Source organism: Palaemon carinicauda, chromosome 1 (genome assembly GCF_036898095.1).
Source record: "Palaemon carinicauda isolate YSFRI2023 chromosome 1, ASM3689809v2, whole genome shotgun sequence".
NCBI lineage: Eukaryota > Metazoa > Arthropoda > Malacostraca > Decapoda > Palaemonidae > Palaemon > Palaemon carinicauda.
In genome coordinates this window covers 63,358,464-63,369,106 of record NC_090725.1, presented here as the reverse complement: position 1 = coordinate 63,369,106, position 10,643 = coordinate 63,358,464, and positions in this window count along the sequence as shown.

The window sequence follows — 10,643 nt, the reverse complement described above, 5'->3', positions numbered from 1 at the left end:
AGGACTCATTCATACTCACACCCATACTGGCCATTAGATTTTACCATGGAAAAATAGTTTTATACAAACCCAATGAAGACACGAGAAGGGCGAGGGAGGGACAAAGGCCAAGATTACATACGAGAAAGGGCATCAGGAATACGGTTCTCCGATCTCTTAATATGTTTTATAACCAGAGTGAATTCCTGCAACTGCAAAGCCCATCTCAAAATTCTCTGATTGGACCATTTCATCCTTTCTATGAACACTAGAGGATTGTGATCAGTCCAAATCTCTATCGGGAAGGAGAAATTGGTCACATAGAGTTTAAAATGTAACAAAGTACGAACCAAGGCTAAGGCCTCCTCCTCGGTAGTTGAATACCGTTTCTCTGCTGCCAATAGTTTACGGCTAAAGTAAGACACGGGAAGTACCTCTCCAGCCCCATTTCTCTGAAAGAGGACACCTCCAATGCCCACATCACTAGCATCCACCGCGATAATGAAAGGTTTCTGAAATCAGGGGACATTAATATTGGGTTTGATATCAGCACCAGCTTGAGTTTAATAAAAGACTCCTCACATTGAGGAGACCACGCAAATTTCTGTCCTTTCTCCAATAACTTAGTAAGCGGCTGAGCAATGTCCGAGAAGTTTCGCACAAACCTTCTATAATAACCCGTCCATTCCAAGGACCTCTCCAAACTTCCCGGACATTACTCGGCCTCTTCAAATTTAAAATGGCATTGAGATTGGCTTGTTTAGGGGCTACCTGACCCAAACCAACCTCATGACCCAAATAGCACACTTTGGCTTTACCAAATTCACACTTACCCAAGTTCACAACAAGACCGGCATCCCTCAAAGTTTCAAACCACTTTTTCTCCATCTTACTATATGAGTTTGGCCCAATCATTGCTGTGAACAACTAAATCATCAATATAAATCTCAGTGGCCTTTCAACCCACAAATGACTCTGTTCATAAGCCTCTGAAAGGGTGCATGCAGCATTTTTCATCCCAAAGGGCATCACTTACATTCGTAAAGCCCAAAGGAAGTTACAAATGCGGAAATTTCCCGGGCTCGATCAGACAGGGGCACTTGCCAATATCCTTTCAGCAAATCCAACTTGGTTATGAATTTTGCAGACCCTATCTGATCGAGACAGTCGTCAATGCGGGGCAAAGAAAAAGAGTCATTTTTGGTACTCGGGCATTAACCTTACGGTATCCACACACATTCTGTACTTTCCATCAGACTTTTTAACTAAAACTATCGGAGAACTCCAAGGACTTATCGAAGGTTGGATGAGGTCATGTTTCAGCATATACTTTATTTCCTCCTTGACTATGTCCCTTTTCACTGGATTTAGTCGATAAGGAGTCTGCTTTACAGGGGAAGCACTGCCACATCTACATCATGCTGAAGCAACCCTTGTCCTACCTGGCGAACTACAAAATATTTCTGGAAAGAACAGATTAAATTAATAATGTCCCTTTTCTGGGTAACTTCCAGATGGTCCAGCTCTCTTTTTCAAAACCTCTAGATTTTGAATGTTATTAAAGAGAGCTTCGGAAGATACCTGACCAACGAAGTCCTCAAAATTATCCTCTGGAGAGACTACTTCTACAGACACAGGTTCATTACACAATAGCTAAAGGATCTCTACCACATGAAATATAAGATTTCAGTCTATTAATATGAAAGACCCGGCACTTTTCGTTTGGTCCCGGGGTCTTCAATTTCATTAATTAACTTCAGACAATTTTCTCAAAACCTTCCAGGGCCCCTTATACCTTGGCTCAAGGAAATTGTCCGAGTCTGTACTCAACACCAATACCAATTCCCCAGGCTCAAACGATCGCACCTTGGTTTTCCTATCAAAATTTGATTTTCATGATTACTTGGGAGGAAGCCAGATTTTCTCTTGCAAATTTCCACGCAATGGCTAACATTTTCCGTAAATTCTCTACAAACTTTCATCACATTAAGTTCCTCTTTCTGCCCAGATGATAACAATTCATGGAAAATTTCCAACGGACCACGTACTTTATGCCCATAGATCAGCTCAAAGGGAGCTACACCTGTAGATGCATTTGGATGGTTCCTTATGGCAAAGAGAGCAAAGGGAAGTCCTTCTTTCCCAATCCTCTCCTTGTTCATCAGCAGTATTTCTTCAAAACTGATTTAAGTGTCTGGTGGAATCTTTCCACCACCCCCTGACTCTCTGGGTGGTAAGGTACGCTGGTAGTGCACTGAATGGTCAGTTCAGCACACTTACCCCCTAAATACCTTACTCGTAAAATTCGTCCCACAGTCGGTCTGAATTTTACGAGGGAACTCCGTATCAGGAGAAAAATTCAACGAGCTTCTCAAATACTGCATTGGAAGTGATCTTTTTCATTGGGAATGCTTCAGGAAATCTAGAAGCTCGGTCCATGATGGTCAGGAGATGAGTAAACCCAGTCTTTGTTCTGGGCAAAGGCCCACACCACATCTATAACCAATTCCACAAAAGGTTCCCCAATTGCAGGAATAGGATTTAGAGGTGCTTTAGGATCACTTGATTGGGGCTTCTCCCCCCATCAACCTGACAAACCTCACAATTACTAACAAATCGTTTCACTGATGATTTCAATCCTGGCCACCAAAAACATTTCGTTAATCTTTTGAAAGTCTTAACCCTGGATAGGTACGGTGGGTCGTTTGCGACCCCGAGCGTCAAAAAAAAACAGGTTTTTCTCACGTGACTCACCCCTGTGACTGAATTTGTGGGTGATCGACCTGCAGGAGGTGTCTCCCCTACACGCTCTAGTAGTGTCCAGATGTGCATTGCTGTAGCTGTACTCCTTCCCCCGATTTCTGAGAACGCGTCGGGGTCGTTTCGCGTCCGAGTTTACCCTTCTGAGGTAGTTTGCATAATTATCAAAGTTATTACGTATTATGAAATTGTCGTAGAATGGTGCAACTTGTATAGGTTATCAGTTGTGGAAAGTCTTGGTGGATTGTTTGGCTACCATGTGCATGTTTTTTTTTTTAGTTAAAATGTCGTTCATCCACCACGAGGACCATTTTACCGCGAGTGCCCCTTTTTCATTTTTTTTTCATTTTTTTGCCAAGTCATTTTTCCGTAAGATATTGCCAAATAGTGTCGTAAAACTTTTGCTTGTTTAGTGTTGGAAAGTGTGTCTAGATGATCTGGCTACCCATGCATGACTTTGTTTTTGTCAGATACGACGTAGTTATTGGTATATTGGGTATTTAACTGCGGTTACCAATTTCTGTTTTTTTTTTCAATATTTGTAAAAAATTACTACGTAGTAAGGAATTGCCGTATATTATTCATTTTTTTTTCATGTTTATGTGTTAGAAAAGTGTGCCTTGATGGTTGGGCTAACACGTGCATGTCTTTTTTTTTATCTGAGATGTCGTATATTAGAATGTCGGGCATTTTACCGCGAGTGTCCCTTTTTAATTTTTTTTAATTTTTTTGCCAAGTCATTTTTCCGTAAGATATTGCGAAATAGTGTCGTAAAACTTTTGCTTTTTTAATGTTGGAAAGTGTGTCTAGATGATCTGGCTACCCATGCGTGATTTTGTTTTTGTCAGATACGACGTAGTTATTGGTATATTGGGTATTTAACTGCGGTTGCCAATTTCTGTTTTTTTTTCAATATTTGTAAAAATTTACTACGTAGTAAGGAATTGCCGTATATTATTGATTTTTTTTCATGTTTATGTGTTAGAAAGTGTGCCTTGATGGTTGGGGGCTAACACGTGCATGTCTTTTTTTTTTATCTGAGATGCCGTATATTAGAATGTTGGGCATTTTTCCGCGAGTGCGCCCCATTTTATTTGTTTTGCCTTTTTTTGCTTAGTCATGTTACCGTAAGGAATTGGCAAGTAGTGTCGCAAAACTTATATTTTTATAGTGTTGGAAAGTGTTTCTAGATGATCTGGCTACCCATGCCTATTTTTTTTTTTTAGCCAAATATGGCGTATATATAAGTATGTGTTCGATTTTCCTGTGATTGCCATTTTTTCGTTTTTTCCCATTTCTTTCAAAATTACTACGTACTAAGGAACTATCACAGAGTAATATTTCATTTATATGTTTATTTGTCGGAAAATATGCCTTGATGGTTTGCCTAGCACGTGGCTGAAATTTTTTTTTTCTGAAATGCCGTATATTAGAATGGCCATTTTTCCACGAGTGCCCCTTTTTATTTGTTTTGCATTTTTTTGCTTAGTCATGTTACCGTAAGGAATTGGCAAGTAGTGTCGCAAAACTTATATTTTTATAGTGTTGGAAAGTGTTTCTAGATGATCTGGCTACCCATGCCTATCTTTTTTTTAGCCAGATATGGCGTATATATAGGTATGTGTTCGATTTTCCGGTGATTGCCATTTTTTCGTTTTTTCCCAATTCTTTCAAAATTACTACGTACTAAGGAACTATCACAGGAGTAATGATTCCTCTAGATGTTTATTTGTCGGAAAATTTTGTTTACTTTTTTTTTTGATTGAATATCATCAAATTTTTTTAGCTAAAATATTGTTTTACATTTTTTTTTTCGATTTTATTCCCTTCAAAAAATATTTTTTGGGTCAGAATTTTTAATTTTATAATCGTAAAATAATCGACAATTATCCAGCAACCCACCATACAATTTTTATGCATATCCAATAATAATTAGATTAGTAAATAACACCTTGAAATTGACATTACCCTTCCTACATTTCAAGTGGCAGATTAGGGAGTCTGAGTCAGTGTGGTTGGCGGCCATTTTGTGGACATATCCGAAGCGTAAGCTGCCCATATCTATATATAATTCTTGTTCCCTATAGAATTTGTGATATTTTGGTATATTTTTTACCTGCATAAATATCATATTATATATTAAATATATGTATTTTTTTACGAAATTTCCAAGTACTCAAAAAATTACCTTTAGATATGGCCCCCTGATATAAATGTAATTTACAAAATAATGAAGATTTTTTTACATATTTCTATTTTAGGATAACATATGTTTATTCCCTAAAAAAATTAGCCACTTCCTATTTCATTTGGGTACCCAAAAAAAATTCATGAAATTTGGACAATTTTTTTTGGCCAAAAAAAGTTACCCTTTTTTTCTCATTTCAGATCTTCACCCTCCATGGGTCTGACTTCATCCAAAATACATCAAGATGTGTCCTAAACATTCAAGAATCAATTCCTAAAAGGATTTGTGTATATATGTATACAACTTTTTTTTTATGAATTTTTATGTCAGGTCTTTTTTTTTTTCTACTTAATTTTTTAAAAATATTTATAATAAATAGTTTTTCTGCAGAATGAGTAGTATTTATCTTTACAGTTGTTTTAAGCATTCATTGAAGTTTTTTTTGGCAAAAGAAAAAAGGAGGTTACTGCAAAAACTGATTTTTCAAGAATTTTTTTTGGCGTCGGGGTCGTTCGCGTCCGAGTATACCCTTAAAGGGGGTGTCCGAGGACCGTACCTATCCAGGGTTAAATACTCCAAAGTGACCAGAAAAAGAATCATCATGTGACAACTTCAAACAGACTCCCTAAATTGTGAGGGAACCACAATTTGTTCCACTCGAGAAGTTTTGTTCAGATCATGTGTAGATGGACGACTAATTCGATATAACAAACCTTTCATTACACAAAACCTCGGTTTAGTTAAATCGGCTGTGTCACCCAACTCAAAATCAAACTCTTGTTTCTGAGCCTCAATAAACGTTAAACGGTCCCAATCAAGTTGCAAGATATTACTAGTACTAATAGGACTACCTACTGGCCCGGGCCTTTCTAACTCTACTTCTAAACTACTTAAATCCAAGTCATCATCATTTATCAAATCAGCTGCCTTAGCGGAGGCCCGAGTCACCACCGCCACAGGACAAGCATTCACAGTCAAAATAGGGAATAATTCCAGACCCCTATGGTCTACCATGTCATTTCCTAAAATACCATCTATATTTGGAATAGGGAGATTCTCCACCACAGCCAACTCCGTTACCTCATTATACCCAGGGAAGGATAATTCAACTTCAACCAATGGAGCTGAAACCACAGTATTCGGGAAACCTCCCAGAATCACATAATTCCCTGAATATTCAACTAAACCATTTAAAGATTCCCTTAATACTAAAGACCGAGCTGACCCTGTGTCTCGCAAAAATTTTACCTTTAGAACTCCTGAATTCGTAACCAGTCTACCAGGCCATATATATTTATCATAGAGTCATGAAGGTCTATTATCAGTTGGTTTTACATTGCTGTCATCACTATTATTTACATTGCTACCTTCCGTTACCGGCGGATTCTCAACCTTGGGAGTAATAGGAACAGTCTTATTGGTAATTACAGATATAGGGTTGTCAATATTGTTATTATTCCTCTCCAGATACCTCCTCCTGGCATTACACTGAGCTTGATAATGTCCAGGCTTATTTCACCAAAAACAGGTCCCATTTCCTTTGCTCACATTACCAGACACCACCCTGTTTTTGGAGAAGAATCTAGAGGGCTCTCCATTAGAAATATTTCCCCGAGTCTTCTTATAATAGATTGGAACACCGGAATGCTTTACCCTGTTGTTAGCTACATTATTAGATTTAGTATTACCATCATTTGGCTTGGCAGACTGGAAATCTATACCCTGAGACCCAAAATTGCCGGACCCTGCTCGATGGGTTAAAATAAATTCATCGGCAATCTGAGCCGCTTTACTTAGACTGACTGCTTTCACCTCTTCCAAATATATCCTCAGTTCTTTGCTACAATACTTCTTAAATTCTTCCATCAACATTAATTCCCTCAAGGAGGAGAAAGAGACTACCTGACGACTCTTCAGCCAATTATCAAATTGCTCCTCCTTCAGCCTAGCAAACTCAACATATGAAACAGAAGCATGCTTACTAAAATTTCTAAATTTTAAACGATAAGCCTCAGGGACAAGATCATAAGCCTTGAGGACCAACGCCTTTACTTTACCATAATCACGGGCTACACCCTCCTCCAAAGAATTATAAACTCTGATTGCCTTGCCCACCATCCTACACTGAATTAAGACTGTCCACATCTCGGCGGGCCAAGACAACCTGGTAGCAACCCGTTCAAATGCTTTAAAAAATTCAGGCACATTTCTTTAATCAAATACAGGGACTAACTTCAGAGCTGCCGCTATATTAAATTTATCAGCATATGGTCCACAGGGAGTACTTAATTTATTAGGAAAGCTTTGTAACCTAGCCAACTCCAAATTTACATTAGCCATCTCTAGCTCATGTCGCCTCACCTTCTCGTTCTCTTCAAACTCAAGTTTCACTAACTCTATCCTCTTGCAAATTAATCTATCTTCATAGTCCTCTTGGGACAACACAGGCTGCACTGGGACTACATTCTCCGGGACAGATTTTTCTACAACAAATGAGTTTGTAGACATGTTAGCTTTATCTTGCAATTTAGCATTTCCTTCAAAAATAGTTCCAGTACGAGGGGGGTCCTCAAACAAAGAAAGGCCTGGATTCACACTCACATCATCAATCATACTATCCTCGCGCTCTGAACCACTATCATCAACACTGTCAAAATCTCTAGCTAAATTCTCTCCTTCAGCCATACCCTGAGGTACCTTATTCTCTACAGCTAACAACAACTGGGCCCTAGTGTTCGCAGCCTTAAGTGGGACACCTAGCCAGCGAGCGCAACCCACCAAATACTCTTTACTCAATACCAGAAGATGCCTAAGGCAATCTGCCGACCCCAAAAACTCCGCTGGATCGAAAATATATTCTTTCATGATTCCAAAATTAGAGGGGGAGTAAGACAAAACACTAAACAATAACAAATATTGGTAAATCCACTGAGCACCGATCCGCCAACCAAACCACCAAGTACACCCAAGTGCAGTCCTGTCACGGTCGCCAACTGTTACAACCTACCAGGTTGTAATGCAGGTTCTTTTAAGATATTTAAATTCTCATGGATTGCAGTCGGTAAAAGTACGTCAGTGATAAGGAAAGACGGAAACGGAGACCCAAGAAAACTTAACAATATTTATTATAAAAAAGAACAATAATTTAAATCAACCTTGTGAGATTAAATAAACTTAATTGGACATAATATTAAAGAGAACAAATAACTGGTTCTCGGGAACTCACAATAAAAACCTAAAGCTATTACACTAAGCCCTAAACACGAGAAAATTCCAAGAGAGAAAACACTTAATAATAACAAGGTGGATCCAAATACGGCTAGCCAAAAATATCATTAACCTAATAATAAAAAGGTAGAAGGAAGTAGGAGGCGAAAACAATGAAAACCTTAATATTCCTACCTACCTTACAAAACTAAACAATACAGAATTAAACATGGGTGCACAACATGTAACAATAAAATTCGCACGTACAGAAAGACAAAATTAATAATACACAACTTCACCACAAGTGAAGTACAGAAGGGGAGTTGAATACAGGGCCAAACTTAATCCATCAAGCCGCTATACGGAAGGGTAAAACTGTACGCCAGGCACTGAAGGGCAATCCACTTCCCTACACAAGAGGAACGATAATTTGTCTTACCTGGCGTCAGCCTCCCTACTTATCACCTCACGAGCCAGTTTGCTCTCACACTCGTACACAGCTGGACTGGAGGAATACGGCCAGTAAAATCAAGGTTCAGTGTCGGGAAACAGCGTCGACACAATTCCCGTACAAATCCTCCGACGGGAACAGGTGGCAGAAAACCATCGTCGCAGATGACTAAGCATCTGCTAAACACTCAACAGAAGTGCGGAAGTGATGGCTAAAGTCATCCTCCAAGTCACAATAAATGCTGAGAGGGGAATTAGTGTTGGTGAGAGCTTGTCAAGACCCGAACTGCCTTCACCAGTCGACCATGTCCACTCATCACCTTCCCAGCGTTCATCAACACTCACAGCAAAAAAAATAACAATCGTTAAAACGATAGTCCACTAATACACAAAGGAGGAGGAGGAGGCGCAAAAAAAACACTATTAAACAATCGGAGAGCCACTTAACTTACATTAACACCATAGTAAACAAACAACAAAAATACTTTAACCTAAAAGAAAAACAACGCTGATTTAAATAAAACAAAGAAATAATTTTAAGTTAACCTAATACATATATATATATATATATATATATATATATATATATATATATATATATATATATATATATATATATATATATATATATATATATATATGTATATATATATATATATATATATATATATATATACATATGTATATATATATATATATATATATATATATATATATATATATATATATATATATATATATATGTATATATATATATATATATATATATATATATATATATATATATATATATATATATATATATATATATACTGTGCAACACATGCAGTTATATTTGAATGTATTGTTATACAATACATTCAAATATAACTGCATGGGTTGCACAGTTAATTTCAAGATTTTGAAAACACCAGGAAATTAGGACACCTTAATATTTTCAGACAATAAAAGTCTCTTGTTTTGGATCTTGGATATTTTGTACGTATTCAATCTGTTTTTCAGTATAAGCAAAAGCCTCTCGTTTCTAATTCAATGTTTAATATAGTTTTGAATTGATCAATCCTTATAGGAACCCCTACGTTCATTTTTTATTTAGTAATTGTGACCACTGTCTCACACATTTTGTTTGAGGATATAAGAAATTAGCAACATTCAGGCAGCTAATAATATTGTTTTTAATTATCTCCTCATAGTGAATTATTCTTAGTACTTATATAATAGCCACCTCGCAAGCCAGGCGTGAAATAGTTAGTGCCTGGCTTTTAAATGCAAATTTTTATGAAAATCTAGAAGTCCTGCCACTTTAGTGAGGTTCATGGATTTTTAATCCTTATCATTGTATTCTAGACTGCTACTATGGTTTTAATATTACTATTACGGTGATTTCTCAAACCAAATTTTTGGCCAGCGGCAACCACATCCCCTTTACCATTTTTTTGTACATATTACAAAGGGATTAAAACGCTGGTCAGAGGTACAGTTATGTCCTATATTGCAACTCTACATTTAGTTGACCTAGTTAATATTTCCATGAATTTTTTGCCAAAAACACAATTCGTTACAGTAAATGTCCTCATTATTAAATTCGGCAACAGTTAATCTATACTAAAATGTGCGTTTATATAATTCGTTTCACCTCAGTCAGCTATGTTTGTAAGATATTGAATATTAAAAACTAAATATTAGAAAAACTTGCAGGCATACCGTTGTTTATTTCTAACCATCGCTTTTAACAATTTTTTTTTTTTTGATGAATAATGTTGGCCTTTATGTCATCATGAAGATGGAAATTGATTCTTTATTAATCATATATCAGAACTGAAAAACAAGAAAAACATAAATCACTGAGATTATTCAAACAATACTCGTTAGCAAAAGAAATATTTTGAAATCATTGTCATATCAGTGATTTAAAATCTTATATGGTTAGAAGAATGAAAATAGGAAAGACAATGGGAATGGATGTTTTGATATGTCACAGTATACTTAAAAAATATACATATAGTCTGATTATGTGACTGAAAAGCGTGAAAGTTATGTCTGGTTGAGGTAAACGTTC